The sequence below is a fragment of the Nycticebus coucang genome, chromosome 19 (assembly GCF_027406575.1).
Source record: "Nycticebus coucang isolate mNycCou1 chromosome 19, mNycCou1.pri, whole genome shotgun sequence".
NCBI classification, from domain to species: domain Eukaryota; kingdom Metazoa; phylum Chordata; class Mammalia; order Primates; family Lorisidae; genus Nycticebus; species Nycticebus coucang.
Genome location: NC_069798.1, coordinates 38,265,232 through 38,285,768, shown reverse-complemented (window position 1 = coordinate 38,285,768; position 20,537 = coordinate 38,265,232). Strand labels below are relative to the sequence as shown.

At 36.8% G+C, this 20,537-nt stretch overlaps 1 protein-coding gene across 1 annotated transcript in view; it reads left to right on the top strand.

The window, feature by feature from the left end:
- Positions 1–20,537, top strand: part of RIT2 (Ras like without CAAX 2) — a 552,485-nt gene that overhangs the window by 161,509 nt on the left and 370,439 nt on the right. The window lies entirely within an intron of this gene.

The window sequence follows — 20,537 nt, the reverse complement described above, 5'->3', positions numbered from 1 at the left end:
TTGCAGCCTTACATGATATGAGAAATACAGTAGAATCCCTCAGTAACAGAATGGAAAAGACAGAAGAAAGGATTTCTGACATCAGAGAAAAGATTTTGAACAATCCCAAATGTTCAAAGAGGAAGAGAAATGGAGAGCAAAAACAGATCATTCTCTCAGAGACTTCTGGGATAATTTGAACCCATATTCATCTTATAGGGATCTCTGAAGGTGATGAAGTAGCTTCACAAGGCACAGAGGCCCTTTTCCATGAGATTAGGAAAGAGAACATTCCAGACATGCCAAGAAATCCTGAAATCCAGATAGCAGATAGTTTCAGAACCCCAGCATGACTCAACCTGAGTAAGACATCCCCCAGGCACATCATAATTAATTACTAAAAGTTAATATGAAGGAGAAAATCCTGAAAGCAGCCAGATGTAAAGAAAAAAACATAACCTACAAGAGAGAGAATATTAGAATGACTGCAGATCTCTGCTGAACAATTTCAAGCTAGAAGAGAGTGGTCATCGACTTTTAATCTCATAAAACAAAATAACATTCAACCCAGGATCCTGTATCCAGCTTAAACTAAGTTTTATTTATGATGGAGAAATTAAATACTTTAATGACATTCATATGTTGAAGAAATTTGCCATAACTAAACAAGCTCTCCAGGATATCCTCAGACCTATCCTCCATAATGGCCAGCGCAACACTCCACCACAAAAGTAAACTCACTCTGAAACTTTTGATCAAATTACAACTTCCACAGTGGTGAAAGGATTAAAAATGTCCACTGGTCCTTTGAAAATTCGTTACCCAAAATTATACCAGGCCTATCAATATTCTAAATTACTATGAATGGATTAAATTGTCCCCTAAAGAGGCACAGGCTGGCTGACTGAGTACAAAAACTCAGGCCAGATATCTGCTGCATACAAGAATCTCATCTTACAAGATAAATATAGACTCAGGGTAAAAGGATGTTCATCTATATTCCAGGCAAGTAGAAAACAGAAAAAAGCAGGTGTTGCAATTTTATTTGCAGATACAATAGGCTTTAAACCAACAAAAGTAAGGAAAGATAAGGAGGGCCACTACATGTTTGTTAAGGGCAAGACTCAATATGATGAGATTTCAATTATTAATATGTATGCACCCAACCAAAATGCACCTCAATTTATAAGAGAGATGCTAACGATCATGAGCAACTTGATTTCCTCCAGCTCCATAATAGTTGGAGATTTTAACACCCCTTTAGCAGTGTTGGAAAGATCCTCCAAGAAGAAGCTAAGCAAAGAAATTTCAGATTTAAAGTTAACCATCCAACAATTGGATTTAACAGACATTTACAGAACATTTCATCCTAACAAAAGTGAATACACATTCTTCTCATTGGCTCATGAAACATACTCCAAAATCAATCACATTATAGGTCACAAATCTAACCGCAGCAAATTTAAAAGAATAGAAATTATTCCATGAATCTTCTCAGACCATCATGGAATAAAAGTGGAACTCAGTAACAACAAGAACCTGCGTACTCATACAAAAACATGGAAATTGAATAACCTCATGCTGAATGATAGCTGGGTCATAGACGAGATTAAGAAGAAAATAAAAAAAAAATTTGGAAGAAAATGACAATGAATACACGAATTATCAGAACCTCTGGGATACTGCAGAGGTAGTCCTAAGAGGGAAATTTATAGCACTGCAAGCCTTCTTCAAGAGAACAGAAAGACAGGAAGTTAACAACTTAATGAGACATCTCAAGCAACTGGAAAAGGAAGAACATTCCAATCTTAAAACCAGCAGAAAAAAATAAATAAACAAAATTAGAGCAGATTAAACAAAATTGAAAACAAAAGAATTATACAACAGATCAATAAATCAAAAGTTGGTTTTTTGAAAAGGTCAATAAAATAGATAAACCTTTAGCTAACCTAAGCAGGAAAAAAAGAGTAAAATTTCTAATTTCATCAATCAGAAATAGTAAAGACGAAATAACAACAGACTCCTCAGAAATTAAAAAAAAGTTCTTAATGAATACTACAAGAAACTTTAGTCTCAGAAATATGAAAATGTGAAGGAATTCAATGAATACTTCGAAGTACACCACCTCCCAAGACTTAGCAAGAATGCGGTATAAATGTTGAACCGGCCTATAGCAAGTTCTGAAATAGGATCAACTATACAAAATCACCCTAAAAAGAAGAGCCCAGGACCAGATGTCTTCACATCAGAATTCTACCAAACTTTTAAAGAGGAACTATTACCTATATTATTCAAACTTTTCCAAAATTTAGAAAACGAAGGAATACCACCCAACACATTCTATGAAGCAATCATAACCTCGATCCCAAAATCAGGAAAAGACCCAACAAGAAAAGAAAATTATAGACCAATATCACTAATGAATATTGATGAAAAAATATTCAACAAGATCCTAGCAAACAGAATCCAGCAACACATCAAACAAACTATACACCACAACCAAGTGTGTTTTATCCCAGGGTCTCAAGACTGGTTCAATATATGTAAATCTATAAATATAATTCAGCACATAAATAAATTAAAAAACAAACACCATATGATTCTCTCAATTGATGCAGAAAAAGCTTTTCATAATATGCAACATCTCTTCATGATCAAAACACTTAAGAACATAGGTATAGAAGGGACATTTCTTAAACTAATAGAGACCACCTACAACAAACCTACAGCCAATATCGTATTGAATGGAGTTAAATCAAAACCATTTCCACTCAGATCAGCAACCAGGCAAGGTAGCTCATTGTGTTCACTGCTCTTTAACATTGTAATTGAAGTTTTAACCATCACAATTAGGGAAGAATAGGCAATCAAGGGTGTCCATATAGGGTCAGAAGAGATCAAACTTTCACTCTTCACAGATGATATGATTGTATATCTGGAAAATACTAGGGATTCTACTACAAAACTCTTAGAAGTGATCAAGGAATCCAGCAATGTCTCAGGATACAAAATCAACACCCATAAATCTGTAGCCTTTATATATACCAACAATAGCCAAGCTGAAAAAACAATCAAGGACTTTATTCCATGTATAGTAGTGCCAAAGAAGATGAAATATTTGGGAGTTTATCTGACAAAGAATGTGAAAGATCTCTATAAAGAGACCTATGAAACTCTAAGAAAAGAAATAGCTGAAGACGTTAACAAATGGAAAACAAACCATGCTCATGGATGGGAAAAATCAACATTGTCAAAATGTCTATAATACCCTAAGCAATACACAATTTTAATGCAATCCCTATTAAAGCTTCATTGTTATACTTTAAAGATCTTGAAAAAATAAGACATTGTTTTATATGGAGTCAGAAAAATCCTTTAATAGCCAAGACATTACTCAGAAATAAAAACAAAGCAGGAGGAATTACACTACCAGACCTCAGACTATACCATAAATCAAAAGTGATCAAAACAGCAAGGTACTGGCAGAAAAACAGAGAGGTAGATGTATGGAACAGAATAGAGAACCAAGAAATGAACCAAGCTACTTACCGTTATTTGATATTTGACAAGCCAATTAGAAACATTCAATGGGGAAAAGATTCCCTATTTAACAAATAGTGCTGGGTGAACTGGCTGGCGACCTGTAGCAGATTGAAACTGGACCCACATCTTTCACCTTTAACTAAGATAGACTCTCACTGGATTAAAGATTTAAACTTAAAAAATGAAACTATAAAAATACTAGAAGAAAGCACAGGGAAAACTCTTGAAGGAATTGGCCTGGATGAATATTTTATAAGGAGGACCCCCCGACCCTCCAGGCAATTGAAGCTGCATCAAAAATACACTACTTGGACCTGATGAAACTAAAAAGCTTCTGCACAGCCAAGAACACAGTAAGTAGAGCAAGCAGACAGCCCTTAGAATGGGATAAGATGTTTGCAGCATATGTCTCCAACAAAGGTTTAATAACCAGAATCCACAGAGAACTCAAACGTATTAGCAAGAAAAGAACAAGTGATCCCATCTCAGGCTGGGCAATGGACTTGAAGAGAAACTTCTCTGAAGAAGACAGGCACAGATCCTACAGACACATGAAAAAATGCTCATAATCCTTAACCATCAGAGAAATGCAAATGAAACTACTTTGAGATATCATCTAACTTCAGTAAGATTAGCCCACATCACAAAATCCCCAAACCAGAGATATTGGCATGGATGTGGAGAAAAGGGAACACTTCTACACTGCTGGTGGGAATGCAAACTAATACAGTCCTTTTGGAAAGATGTTTGAAGAATACTTAGAGATCTAAAAATAGATCTGCCATTCGATCCTATAATTCCTCTACTAGGTATATATCCAGAAGACCAAAAATCGCATTATAACAAAGATACATGTACCAGAATGTTTATTGCAGCCCAATTCATAATTGCTAAATCTTGGAAAAAAACAAAGTGCCCATCGATTCATGAATGGATTAATAAATTGTGGTATTTATACACCATGGAATATTATGCAGCCGTAAAGAAAGATGGAGACTATACCTCTTTCATGTTTACATGGATGGAGCTGGAAAACATTCTTATTAGCAAGGTAGCCCACGAATGGAAGAAAAAATACTCTATGTACTCAGCTCTAATACAAAACTAATTTATAGCTTTCATACAAAGACTATAATCCAATCTCAGTACAAGAATATGGGGAAGGGGGCAAGGGAGAGGAAAGGAGAGGGAGGAATGGTGAGGGAGAGTGATTGGTGGGTCTACACCTAGTGTGCATCTCGGAAGGGTGCAGGTGTAGTTTACTAAGAGTAGAGTATAAGGGTTTGAACACAGTAATTATGAAAATGTCATGAAGGCTATGTTAATAAGTTTGGTGAAAATACTTCAGATTGTATATGGAACCAGCTCATCGTACCTCATGATTGCATTATTGTACACAGGTATGATTTAAAAAAAAAATTAGTTGCAATAGACTAATGTAGTACAATTTTTTTATGGTGTTACTATAAAAAAATAGAGAAAATGTGCAATATTTCCTTTTCTTAAAATTGAGTAATTTGTAACATTTCTTTTTAAAACTTTTTTTAAGAAAATAAGGTGCAATACAAATAAGCATATCATATAATCATTTATCACAAAGTAATGATCAAAAAGCTCTATCCTGATTAGGAAAGTATTTTGCAGTAAATATACCTTATATTTTTGAATTTTATATAAGTGGAAATATATAGCATATATTCATTTTTATTTATACCCAACATCAGTACATATTTGGGGGCAGTGTGATGTTTTGTTCAACACATAATAATGGAGAGTGTATCCATCACCTCAAGTATTTATCATTTCTTATTTCTGGTTTCTTTCACTCAAAATTAGGTTTCTGAGATAGAACCATATTTTGTTTGCTGCACTTTTTAAAGTTTCATCAGAAAAATAATCCACTGTATGAGTAGTCTAGAGTTGATTTATACATCTTACTACTAATAAACTCTGGGTTGTTTCTAGTTTAGTACTGTCATAAATAATGCTGATGTAAATATCCTATTCACACCTTTTGTGCACTGTGTAAGTGTTTATCTGCATGTAGTCCTTAGGAGTGGAGTTGCTGGTAATAAGTTGTTCTGGTAAGGTTTTGTTACATAACAAATTGCCACAAAATCTGAGTGGTAACAACGTTTATTTGTCCCTCACACACCTGTAAATGAGTTGGGCTGGCAGACTTTGCTTCAGACTGGTATCTATGTTGTTTTGGAAACCAGTGGGTTTCCCAGGGAATACTCTCATCATGGCAAGGAAAGAATCAAAAGAGCCTAAGCTAGACTGTACCTGCATATTTCACACCTCTGCTCACACAACATTCATTAGCATTTCATTAAGCATATCAGTCACGACTAAATTCAAAAAGCAGGGAGTACACTACACCGTGAAGCTGACACAGGTGTAGATGTATAACATTAGTACAGAGAAGAACCAGGACAGATAATTCAGCCTACCACCATACACCATGGGCTATGTGTATGGTTAAGTTTTAGTTGAGCATCCTAATCAGTTTTCTGAACTGACTGCACCATTATACACTCCAGATGTAGTACATGAAAGTTCTTATAGCTCCACAAACTCACCATGAACTCACTCATGAACTCACTTCAGGGTTGGGTCTATAGGCAGATGATTTAAATTCAGAAAGGTGTTTATATGCGTTCAAGAGAATATTTCTGACAGTGCATTTCTGCATGGGTGGTCTCAAAGGGGGGGATGAATGGTAACAGAAAGATTATTTATAGAGAGGAAATGAAAAGGATTAGTTTCGATGGAGGCCAGGCAGGTGACCTAGATTGCCCACAATGGAATGTGTATTCTGATAGACACTTTTTAAAAAGTAAAAAAAAGAAACCTTTGATGGAGGGCTTGGCTTTAGTTTCCAGCCAGTTCTCATCAATGCTCTTTGAAGGGGTTTTCTGATCCCAAGAGAAGCTTTTATCTGACAAAGGTTTCCTGCGTTGGGCTTATCTGGTGCTCAAACCAGTGAACCCAGAGCAGTTCTCGCCTAGATTACTCAGCTTGTCCCTGGCCTCAGCAGGCTCTTCTTTGGGCTTTTGAGTTTAAATAAACAAACATGAAATCAGAAAGACTCTCTTGTGAACCTTGGGTCACAGATGCCTGCACAGAGTAACTATTCTTATTTCCCAGTAAAATGGAAAAACAATTCTATGCATCTTCAAAAAAATCACAAGTAATTCACAAGATTTCTTTTGTGAAAGATCAGTGGATGTACAAAGACCAGTAGAATAGAAAATGGAAAAATTGTATGGTTGACCATATACTGAGTGAATTTAGGATGGCTGGCAGTTGCTAAAACTATACTAGATAGAACACCCTACAATCCATACTTACCATAATTTTGGCCTTCTGGACAGTCATGAGGAACTAATTTTCTTGAAGATAGGGTCTATGCACTATAAATTTTGGAATTTTAATGTCCCACTGTACATATGTGTTTGTATGTGTGTTTCCCACCATGATTGTACAAACTCCTTGAGAGGAGAGACGGTTGTGTATGCCTCTGTGTGTATGTGTCTTCACATTTCCAGCAGCTAACAAAAAAAAAAAAAAATTATAAAAGGCACTCAGCACTATGCATTAAAAATGTGCCTCCTGTGGCTAATCATTACTACTTTCAAAATCAAAGGTTTTTGACAATAATTCATTTGGTTCTTTTTGTGGCTCAAAATCAACAGTATGAATAATTATTAACTTATGCCTAACTTCAATGATAGTCTAAAAGCTTTTCTCAGTGGTTCAGTTTGCTCTTTGCATGTACCATAAATAACACATAAAACAAAATATAGGTTGCAGTCAGACCCCAGGAAGTTGCGAATTCCAGGGTAAGAAGGTACAACAATGTTTGACATGATATGGGCCCATTGTAGGTATGTGAACAGTCTGAAATATGTAGAATAGGATTGGTGTGTGTAAGAACATGAATTAATGTAATAAAAATGCTTTCCGGGCTCTATCCAGAACCTCAGACCAGATAACTACCTATTCATTGTATTCATTTTAATCAGCCACAAACATGATAAAATCAACACTTTCAGAACCAAACTGTGGTCATCCTTCTGCCTTCCCTCTCTCAGAAAATGTGATAACTATCTCCACAGCTGCAAATGGCAGAATTCTAAGAGCTTCTCTTTTATCATTCTGTTTTTTTTTTCAATGTATAATTAATTAAGTGCTATAGTTTCTACCTCCCAATGCTCTTGCAAATCTGCCAACTTTCCTCCATCCTTAGCACTCTTATAGTAAAGACACCACTATATTTCTGGATTAATAAATACTTTATCTTCTTTCTTTACCTAGGTTTCCACCTTACAAATCATTCACACATTTCAGACAAAATAAGCACTCCAAATGCATATTTAATGATGGCATTATTACAGAGTTCAAATTTCTCAGTAATTATGGACATATTTACCCTTTACTAAATATCTATTACATATTCGGCAGTCTTTTTGGTGACTTCCTCAGAGTATCTCACTGAATCCTCTGGACAACTTCATGAAGTAAATGCTAATATTTTTTCTTCCCTTATTAAATGAGAAGTCTACCTCTTAGAGAGATGAAGTAATGTTTCTAAAATACAACAGCAAGTACTGGTAGAGCCAGGGTTTAAATCCAGGCAGTCTGACTTTAGATGGCCTCATTCAAAAACATAATTCTTTTGAATGTGTTCACAGGTTAGTCTGATTGGTATTTTAAATCTAACAAACATCTTTTCTCTAAGCTCTAGGATTTAGAGACACTAAAATTAGCTAAATTTGTTGTTTCTGTTGTTCCATTTTTTAAAATATCCGGAATGATGGTTTTCATTTTTTTTATATTTTATTGCTTGCCTTCCTCCTAACTTCTACTCAATGAAGGTGATGCATCTTCCAGTATTTCTTGATCTCCAGTTAAAAGGAGTAATATTGAAATGATACAAATTTTCTTTTCCAATCAGAATGAAATGAAACTGGAAATTAACAGGGGTAAGAAAACTGAATGGTTTAAAAATATGTGGAAATGAAACAACACATTGTCAAATACAAAATGGGTTCAATAAGATATCACAAGGGGAATGAAAACAATACTTAGACATGAATGAAAATGAAAACACATCATTCCAGAATTTATAGGATCTAGGAATTGCAATTATAAAAGGAAAACTTGTAGCTATAGATGCTTACATTCAAAAGAAGAAAGATCTTGAATCAGGGAGGGTGACTTTAGCAAGCTGGCAGAAAAAGAGATCTCCCACCCATATCCCCCACACAACAATTACTTGGAAGCCATCCACATATCGCTTCATGGGAGCTTGGTGAGAGTTTGCGATCCAGGGGGAAAGTTGTGAAATGCCAATGGAGGCCAAGACTGAGAATAACAACTTTAACAAGGCAGGCCCAAGACAAGGTGGCAACCTTGCTGACTATGTTTTGAGCTACAGACCCAGGAACAACCCTATTTCCCCATGGACTCCCCTAGAGTGTTGTTTGGCCTTCATCCTGCCATCAGTCCCATCTTGGGGAACTGGGAAGAACCATCCCCATATGTGCCTCAAGTGATAGGCCCACTGATGTTGATAAGTGGGCTTATAGACCATAAAGCAACCCATGACCATGTTTCTGCCACTCTTGGAAATGAGCCAGGAGATGCTCTGACTGCCCAGGGACCTGCTTAGAAATACACCTGTATCTGCTCCCAGAGGCAGGTCCACTGACTTGGGTCCTACAGCAGACCCTGAGATGACCCAATAACTTGGCACCAGTCCCTCTCCATTAGGGGTCTGAAGTAATCTTTCCTGCTCTAAGAGCTGTGCAAGGCATGTCTGTCCATGCTCTCAAATGTGGGCCTGAAAACCTCAGTACAACCATTCATCCTGAAGCAGCCTTGTAATTCAGCTCCAGGTTTTCTCAGCTGTGGTCATGGAACAGTTCTGCCTGCCCAGGGAACTGGCAGGAGAGACATCTGCCTGTGCACCTGGAGGGCATACAGTGGGGAAATGACAGTTTCTTCAATAGTGGTGTTGGGAAAGCTGGATATCTACATGCAAAAGATATTGGACTCATCTCACAGCATACACAAAAATTAACCTGAAATACATTTAAGGAAAACACTACTTAAGAGCAATAAACTTGATGTTGAAATCATGTAACAAAATCTTTTCTTCCAGTGTCAGATTTTAGATGTCATCTTCTGTTAATTATGTTTTTCATCTCACCAAGAATGTGCTACTCAGGAGGAAGGACCATAACGAGTTGAGGGTGCCCCATATTTTTTTTTCCATTGGGAAAAATTCCATCACCCAAATAAACCACCACTCAAACACATCTGTCTTCAAAGTTTTGAGCTACCTTCCCCACTAGATAGAATTTGTCATTTTCTTTCTCTGATCTTTTAACAACTTGAACATATTTTTGCCTATATTATATTATATTCTTGATCTTTGCCTCTCACTAGAATATAAGTTCAATGAGGCCTCTGAATCACAGAGTCTGGTCAGGAAAAGCTCCCAAAGGAAAAATGTAGAAGTGGTTAATCAGATGCAGCTCAGCAAGTGTTTTTATGACTTTCTAGTCTCCTCCAGAGAGAAGCAACAATTGTAAATAATATTATATATCTCTGCTCAAGAAACTGAAGAAAACCGATGCCTTCAGGTAGGAATGTGAAATATGCAAGTCATTATTATTGTCAAGGCAAACAGTTGTGTGAGCATCACGTATCAAAATACTTAAAGTCAAATGAAAGCTAAGGAGAGATTCAACTCTAATAGACTCCACGAGTTTGGGGCCAAAACATTCTGTTTTATTGGTGATAGCTTTCCTTAGAGGATACACCAGATTCAACATTTCCATGAGACTATATAGCTTCCCAAAGTGTCACTAGTTAAAAATACAAACTCCTAAGATCCTGCTCATCCCAAAACGTATGATTCTTCTCACTCAGATTATCCTTTCCTGATTCTCACCTTCGTTATTCCTCCCTGAGCCTAAACTTCGGGAAAATATATTTCTCACATTAAGTACTTTGAAATATTTTATTTTAATTAGGAATTATATCTGATTTTCACTCGTCTTCCGTGCCTATCATTGTAGGAAGTATGTTTGAGTTTCACTCAGCTTCCGTGCCTGTCATCACAACCTGCTTCTTAGTGTTCTTATCTCTTATACATCTCTTCCTTCCCTTCTTCATTATCTCTCTGTGCCTTGTCTTATCAGTGTCTCATTAGCTGATCTCCTTGTTACTTCTTACCTTAATCCTGTCTTTCTTTATTTTCTATTGCTTATAACAAAACACTTGAAACTGGGTAATTTCTAAAGAAAAAGAATGTATTTCTTGTAGTTATGAAGGCTGACAAGTCCAAAGTCAAGGAGCCTCTCAGGTCAGAACTTTCTTGCTGGTGGGGACTTCCTGCAGAGTCTCCAGATAGCATGGAGCATCACATGGAGAGGGGGATGAGCAAGCCAACTTAGGTCTCCCCATCCCTTCTCACACAGCTATGCCAGTCCCACTCCCCTGATAATCTTGAATTTGTTAACCCCTTATTTTATTAATCCATTCACGAGAACAAGGCCCTTATGACCCAGTCATCTCTTGAAGACTCAACACTTCTCAATGGACGACTGTTATGTATGAAAGTTCAATATAGTCAATATTTCCCTGATGGAGAATGCTTCAAATTTGGAATTATTCTTTATTAAATAGAATCACAAAATTGAAAGCCACAAGAGGAAGCATTTTTCTTGGTTTCTAATATTTTTTAGTCTCCTTCTAACGGAAACTTTATAAATGACTCTATTTGCTATGTGTGTGTTCTATGATTAAAGTACAAAGGATGCACAAAGTACAAATTTTTTACTTAAAATTTTTCTAGGGCAGTGCCTGTGGCTCAGTGAGTAGGGTGCTGGCCCCATATACCGAGGGTGGCGGGTTCAAACCCAGCCCCGGCCAAACTGCAACCAAAAAATAGCCGGGCACTGTGGTGGGCGCCTGTAGTTTCAGCTGCTCGGGAGGCTGAGGCAAGAGAATCGTGTAAGCCCAAGAGCTGGAGGTTGCTGTGAGTTCTGTGACGTTATGGCACTCTACCACGGGCAGTAAAGTGAGACTCTGTCTCTATTAAAAAAAAAAATTCTAATTGTAAAGTACACACAGCGTAACATTGTCCATCTTAACTTAGTTTTACAAATTCAGTAGTGTTAAGGACTTTAACATTCTTGTGCAACCAATCTCCAGAACTCTTTTTATCTTGTAAATTGAAACTATATACCCAATAAACAAGTATATTGCATTTCCCTTTCCTCCATCTATTAGCAATCATCATTTTACTTTCTGTCTGTTTAATTTTGACTACTCTAAGTATCTCACATAAGTGAAAAGATACAAAATTTATCTTTTCATAACAGATTTATTTCACTCAGCATAATGACCTCAGGTTTTGTCCATGCTGTAGTGTGTGTCAGAATTTCCTTCTTTTCTAAAGCTAAATAATGTTCTATTGTATGTATACATGTACACTAACATGTTGCTTATCCATTTATCCATCACTTAACACTTTGCCTGCTCCCACATTTTGTCTACTGTGAATAATGCTGCTTATAAACCTATATATTCACAACTTTTCAAGATCCTGCTTTCAATTTGGGGGCTTACATATGCAGAAGTGGGATCACTGGATCATATAATTATATTATTATTAATTTTTAAAGTCTATCTATGCAGTTGTCCAGTGAAGTGGTATCACTTTACATTCCTAACAGCAGGGCACAAATTTTATTTCTCTACATTTTCATTAACACTTTATTCTTTATTCTTTTTTTTTTTTTTTTTGCAGTTTTTGGCTGGGGCCAGGTTTGAACCCACCACCTCCTGTATACAAGGCCAGCACCCTATTCTTTGAGCCACAGGTGCCACCCTTCATTAACACTTTCTATTTTTCTGGGTTTTCTCTTTTTTAATACTATCTTCAGGAGTGTGAAATGGTATCTTATTATGATTTTAATTTGTATTTTCTTAATGATTACTGAGGTTGAATCTTTTTATATACTTACTGGGCATGTCCATACAAGTCCTTATTCAAGTTTTTTTTTATTATTTATTCAATTGCAGGAGATAGCCTGGATTATAATCTTTTATTAAATATATGATTCATAAATATTTTCTTCCATCCTGTGAGTTGCCTTTTCATTCTATTGATTGTGCCTTTTGATTCCCAGAGTCCAACTCTATTTTTTTTTTTTTTTAATGTGCACAAAACAGCATGGTACTGGCACAAAAGCAGAGAAGTAGATGTCTGGAACAGAATAGAGAACCAAGAGATGGATCCAGCTACTTACCATTATTTGATCTTTGACAAGCCAATTAAAAACATTCAGTGGGGAAAAGGTTCCCTATTTAACAAATGGTGCTGAGTAAACTGGCTGGCAACCTGTAGAAGATTGAAACTGGACCCACACCTTTCACCATTAACTAAGATAGACTCTCACTGGATAAAAGATTTAAACTTAAGACATGAAACTATAAAAATACTTGAAGAAAGTGCAGGGAAAATTCTTGAAGGAATCGGCCTGGGTGAATATTTTATGAGGAGGACTCCCCAGGCAATTGAAGCAGTATCAAAAATACACTACTGGGACCTGATCAAACTAAAAAGCTTCCGCACAGCCAAGAACATAGTGAGTAAAGCAAGCAGACAGCTCTCAGAATGGGAGAAAATATTTGCAGGTTATACCTCCGATAAAGGTTTAATAACAAGAATCCACAGAGAACTCAAATTTATTAGCAAGAAAAGAACACGTGACCCCATTTCAGGGTGGGCAAGGGACTTAAAGAGAAACATCTCTAAAGAAGACCGACGCAAAATCTACAAACACATGAAAAAAAGCTCATCATCCTTAATCATCAGAGAAATGCAAATCAAAACTACTCTGAAATATCACCTGACCCCAATAAGAGTAGCCGACATAACAAAATCCCAAAACCAGAAATGTTGGCGTGGATGTGGAGGAAAGGGCACACTTCTACACTGCTGGTGGGAATGCACACTAATACATTCCTTCTGGAAGGATGTTTGGAGAATACTTAGAGATGTAAAAATAGACCTGCCATTCGATCCTATAATTCCTCTACTAGGTTTATACCCAGAAGACCAAAAGTCACAATATAACAAAGACATCTGTACCAGAATGTTTATTGCAGCCCAATTCATAATTGCTAAGTCATGGAAGAAGCCCAAGTGCCCTCAACCCACGAATGGACTAGCAAATTGTGGTACATGTATACCGTGGAATACTATGCAGCCTTAAAGAAAGATGGAGACTTTACCTCTTTCATGTTTACATGGATGGAACTGGAACATATTCTTCTTAGCAAAGTATCTCAGGAATGGAAGAAAAAGTATCCAATGTACTCAGCCCTACTATGAAGCTAAATTATAGCTTTCACATGAAGACTATACCCCAACTATAGCACAAAACTATGGGGAAAGGGCCAAGGAAGGGTGGGGGAGGTTTTGGTGGAGGGAGCGTAAAGGGTGGGGCCACATCTATGGTGCATCTTAGAATGGGTACAGGTGATTGCACTAATGTACACAGCTATGATTTAACAATAAAATAAAAAAATAAAAATAAAAATAATAAAAAAAAAATGTGCATAGACAGTTTTCCCAACATGGTTTATCAAAGAAGACTGCCCTTTTTGCATTAAATGGCTTTAGCATTCTTGTTGATAATTAGTTGACCATACATGCAAGGGTTTATTTCTAAGCTCTACATTCTATTTCATTCATTGGTCTATATGTCTGTTTTTATGCAAGTTCCACAATGGTTTTATCTCTCAAGCTTTGTAATAAATTTGGAAATCAGGAAGCATGAGACCTCAGACTTTGTTCTTTTTGTTCTAAATTGTTTTGGCTTTAATGGCTCTTTGGGCAGGTTTTTCTATTTCTAGGGGATTTTGGTAACGGGATTTTGATAATGTCATGTGGCTTTGGAGGTAGATTCCTTGGGTCTTAGCTCCCAGTGCTAAGAATGAGCACTAATACCTAGCAGATGATTCAATGACAAAAAATACAAAGCAATCTCAATCAACAACATTTATTACAGAGCAAAGCACACGAATTATAAGGAAAATATGTCTCAGATAGCAAAAGGAGTCCCTCTCCAGGCATACAGAAGAGACCCCAACCCTGAACACACACACCACCATTTATAAGCTAACCATGCCAACTACTTCTCCCATACCCCCACCCTCCACTCTTGGGGTAATTGATAGGTTGGGATTAGATAACAAATTTCTCAACACATGTTCATAGTTCCTGTAACCTTCCAGAAGAACCCATAGGGGTTGAAATTTGCAGTTTTATAGGGTGGTGCCTGTGGCTCAAAGGAGTAGGGCACCAGCCCCATATACCTAAGGTGGTGGGTCCAAACCTGGCCCCGGCAAAAAACTGCAAAAAAAAAAAAAAGAAAGAAATGTGCAGTTTTAATTATATGACAATTGGCTCAGGTAAGATCACTAGTGGCTCCTCACTATCTTTTCCTACTGGGGAACAGACCCTAGAGTTAACTTGGTGCATATACCCTCTGGACCCCGAGCCACACCCCTTAGTCTTCCTTGCTATCAAGGAGAGAAGCTGGGGCTGGGAGGTACCGTCTCCGGTGTGCCCAGCCACTGCTGCCCTATTTGGCAAGGAGAGAAGCTGGGGGCTGTGGCGACATTGCCCTCCACCACCCCAGAAAGAGAGAAGCTGGTGAATGAGATAGCAGGTCTCCCCCTCAGAGAGAAAGAGAGAAACTGGGGAGACAGCGAGCCTCACCCACCAGGCATACATTCCCCATCAAGCACCACAGCCCCAGAGGGCGGGACAGGCTGGGTGTGTCACTGGTGCTACTGGAGTTGAGCCTCTACTGCACTGAGGGAATATTCTGAAGCCTGAGCCTGGCCATGTTTGGTATAGACCACCACAGACCAACAATAAGGATGGCATTAAATATGTAAATTAGTTTGGATAGTATTAACATCTTAGCAATATTAAGTCTTCAATACATAAACACAGAATATCTTTTCACTTACTGTGTCTTCTTTAATTTCTCTCAGCTACATTTTATAGTTTTCAATATACAAGTCTTCACACATTCAGTTAAGTTTACTCCTAGGTATTTTATACTTTCTGATGGTATAAATGGGATCTATTTCCCAATTTTTCTGGTTTGTTTACTGTTAGTTTATAGAAATGCATCTGTTTTTTACTTGTTGATTCTATTTTATTTCATTTTTTCCAGGGGTCTGTTGGGAGAAACAGCTGATTGTTGTGATTACTCCATACTTGAAATCTTGCCTAATATTGTTTTACTTTATTTTTTTGAGACAAAGTCTCACTTTGTCACTCTCAGTAGAGTGCTGTGTTGTCACAACTCACAGCAACCTCAAACTCCTGGGCCCAAGAGATCCCTCTGCCTAAACCTTCTGAGTAGCTGGGACTACAGTTGCCCACCACAACACCCAATTGTTTTGTTTTTCAATCTGTAGGAAAGAAACAAATATTCAATACTTTTTATTATATTCTACTAAAAGGTATGGGATAACCTGAAAGCGTGCCATATTCTTTATTTGGTTAATGTCAAAGCAGAATATCCTCTACTCAAAATCAATAGTATTTATTTAGTTTACTTTATATCATGAAATATTTATTGCTTTACTATGAAATGTGTGTAAATCCAGCCAGAGAAATAATATTCAACCAGGACAAGGGGCATAGGACATTGAATTAAAATCACATTTTCAAACCGTAACTATGACTTACAATCTTGTAAAAATTAAGATAATTAGAATTTCCTTTCACGAAAGGACATCCCATATTTCATAACATTTCTGAGAGTACAAATTAGATTTAGGTTCTATGTATTCCAATGTTATTAAATAATGAAATATTTAATTACTTTGTAAATGATAATATTAAATATAAAAACCCAATTATTGCTCACTAAAACTTTTTGAGACTTAGGGCAAGAAGTCTCTAAATCTCAAATTTGATATTGAAATGGCTAAAAACAAAGACCAGAGGAGAAATTATGACACTTTGTAAACATGGCTTATTTTTTAACAGATAAATTCACTTGCCATTTTTTTTTTGTAACATCATTATTAAAAATTATACAACACAATGTGCACAGAGCAGTATTTTCATATCATGGATTCTAATTCCTAAGTTCTGGATAACTGTTTCTCTTCTCTTATGAAAACGATGAATTACTAAATCCACTATCCCCTACTGATATCAAAAATACCCTCAGAAATCCAGTATCAAATGATCAGAATTGGTGTACGTGTTAATCTGGTATACATCTTCTGGAATTAGGGCTCCTTACAGCTCCTTAGAATCTACATTTCTGTGTGTTATGAATAAAGAAAGGATGTCAAGAGTTAACCTAAAAACAAAAGCCATTCTTTTCCTTTTCTGTACCCCAAATTCATTCTCATCCTTCCTTTGAAAGGTAAGGAAAGCCCAACTGTGTTGGTGTTTAGCTACGTTAGCCCTTAACTTTATTATTTAGAAGGTACCTAGAAGGGAACTGCGCGCCCAGATTCACCATGCAAGAATGGCTGGTATAAATTTCTGTGCAGCAGGGAGGAGAAGGAAAATATTACATTAAGTTAGTCATCCCAGAAAAAAAGATGATAGCAACACCTGAGATCTCTCACCAAGGAGTTCTGTCCTGGCTCTTCTGATGTTAACTGCATTGGCTGTACAGCCTAGATGGATTTCTGTAGGGTGTATACCCTAAGTGCTTATATGCATATTTAGAGAATCGGGTTTACATCTCCCACACATTCCCTGGAAATTTTGAAAGTGATTAGGAGATACAATTTTCACAAATACCTATGAATTTCATAGCATAGATTAAGTGATCAAATTTCTTTAAAATACGACTTACTAAAACTGACCAAGAACAAAAATTTCAGGAAAAATATAAATTATACATAATAGCAATTGTTCAGAAATAGAGGAGGAAATACTGTCCAAGTAAATTTCATAATATTATAATAATTTTATATCAAAACCTTAGGGCGGCGCCTGTGGCTCAGTCGGTAGGGCGCCGGCCCCATATACCAAGGGTGACGGGTTCAAACCCGGCCCCGGCCAAACAGCAACCAAAAACAAAAAAATAGCTGGGCGTTGTGGCCGGCACCTGTAGTCCCAGCTACTCTGGAGGCTGAGGCAAGAGAATCGCTTGGGCCCAGGAGTTGGAGGTTGCTGTGAGCTGTGTGAGGCCACGGCACTCTACCGAGGGCCATAAAGTGAGACTCTGTCTCTACAAAAAAGAAAAAAAACCTTATGGAGACATTTAAAAAATGACATGCACAGAATAAAACCCATGCATGAATTTTTGAAATATGAAATAAAAGCAAAGTGACAAAATATTTTTAAAGGCACAATGCACAAGAAATAATCTTTTTTTTTACAGAGTCTCACTTTGTCACCCACAGTAGAGTGCTGTTGCAGCATAGCTCACAGCAACCTCGACCTCTTGAACCCAAAAATTCTCTTGCCTCATCCTCCCGAGTAATTGGAACTACGGACACCAACCACAACTCTATTTTTAAAGACGAGGTCTCGCTCTTGCTCAGGCTGGTCTCGAACCCATGAGCTCAGGCAATCCAACTAACTCGGCCTCCCAGAGTGCAGGGATTACAGACGTGACCCACCACACTCGGCCCACAAGAAATAATCTTGATGAAGTATAGAATGGAGCCCCTGTTTCCTGGGCCAGTTATCCAAAAAAGGGAGAGAAAAATCTTTTAAAATTTTCTATTAGAGAGCAAATAATGCTCTGAGATGACCCTGTTGTTCCAACACAAGGGCCTAGACACTGTACTTGTGCTTTTGATATTAATGATCAATTTTCAGAAAAACTTATATATGTTTTTTTTTTAATTTTAGCTAACTTGATCAAACACAAAATTTCTTTCACACAGTTAATCTTTAACAGACTTTCTGCAACTTGTTTATTTTGGGGGGCATTTTATCTTTGGACATACACTTACCTTCTCTTCCCCTCAGCATTCTGACTGTACAAAGTTCTCTCTCATGTAAAAGAAAACAAAATTGCTCTCTTTTTAAAACTACCTTTACCAAAAAGGTATCTTTCTTTATATGCTCTTTACATAGAATTGTTTCTGTTTCAGCATTTTAATTTATTCCTCTGTTTCAGTATATTCAGGACTGAAAATGTTTCAGTATTTTAACCTACCTAGAAACGATTCAGAGATTTTATGATTATCTATTACTTAATTTAACATAACATAACTTCAAATTTTAAATTACTGAAAAGAATTTAAAAACTATGTCATGGGTACCATTCCTAATGTCTTCCCCAGTTGTGGTCCCAAGTAACCAAGTGGTACTCAAATAAGGTAGGGTCCATCTGGTCCTGAATTTGTATACAACCTAGGGCTCAGGATAGAGGATAGAGCTGTGAAGATTAGGCCGGGAGGATCCAATCCCTCTCAGCCTGGCCAGGAGGCAAAAATGGGCCAGGAAGGAGGGAGCAAGATGGGCCTGGCTCTGCCCTGCTGCTGGTGGTCTAGGTACTGAGGACATGTCCCCTGGCCTCATGTGGATAGCTGTCCAGACCCGAGAATTCAGAGGCTCAAAACTAATAATAATCTCATTGTAAGATACATGCAAGGCCTCAAGGGAGCCCATCAGCAACCCTTACAGCTTAAGTTCACAAATAAATAAAACTTTACACATCTGTTTTAGTGACTTTAACACATCTGTTTTAGAAACAACCTAAACCTACTTGTCCTATAAGGCCAGGAAAAATACCCAAATGATGTTTAATACTGACAATTCTCAAGGCATTCTTACTAACCATTTTATTTACCAAATATCGATAAAGTCAAATGAGCTAAAGACATTTCAGTTAATTTCTATTTTTTCAGATATATTTGATTTAGGCACTCACATTTTCAGCACATTAATTATAGGTCTTTCATAGATTTTGGTAGACAAATATCACATGTATAAATATACAAACATATAGACATACAGACACACAGAAAGGAGAAAATATGATAGCTTTATAAGGTTTTCCACTTGTTAGTTTTCAGATAATTTCTCTCTTCCCCTAAAATATCAATCTTTTAGATACCTGTTTCACTGCTCTTAACAATTGTTAGCTAGGTGGCCTTAAATTTGAACTTCTGTAGGGATGGTTGACTCTTAGGTGAAAATTAATGTATCAAAGGCTCAAAATTTTGATATGAACACAAATTACTTGCTGACACAAAAAAGGAATTAAGAAAAAGGCCCAGTCAAGACAAGATCACCAGGAAAAGTATCTTAAACAAAGGTCAATTTGTTTCAAAACTTTAAGCCAATGTCTTCTCTAGTTCTAAAAGTTTCTAGTGGTTTAGGTATAGGGAAGAATATACCCTCTACTTTTTGATTTTATATCCTTTAACTTTGCTGAATTCATTTACATTTTCCCAGAGGAGGATAGAGGAAGGAAAACTTTAGGGTGTCTGCACATTAAGATCATTATGTCAGCGAACAGAGAGAATGTTTCTCCTTTTCCAATTTGAATGTTTTAATTTTTCCTTCATGCCTAATTGCTCTAGCTATCACTTCCCATGCTATATTAAATAAGAGGGGAGAATGAACATCCTTATCTTGTTTTTGATCTTCTAGAAATGCTTTGGTTTTTTTACCATCATAATATTAGGATGCAGTTTTGTAATGCATGATTATTGACGGAACTAATTCATTTGTTCTGAGTTTTTCTCTTTGATACATTACTAACGTACTTTGGATCATTTAATGTTCCTGATGAAAAAGAAATATATCTGGCTACACTTACAGCAGAAATTGCTTTTCCTGTATGTTTGTGGATTAAATACTTCTCAATTTATGTGTTATTTGAATAGCATATCTTGTATGTACAAGCTTCTTTAGAATTTTTTCTTTTTTATGAAATCTAAAACTAAATCATGCCTTTTCTGTTGAACACACTTAAATG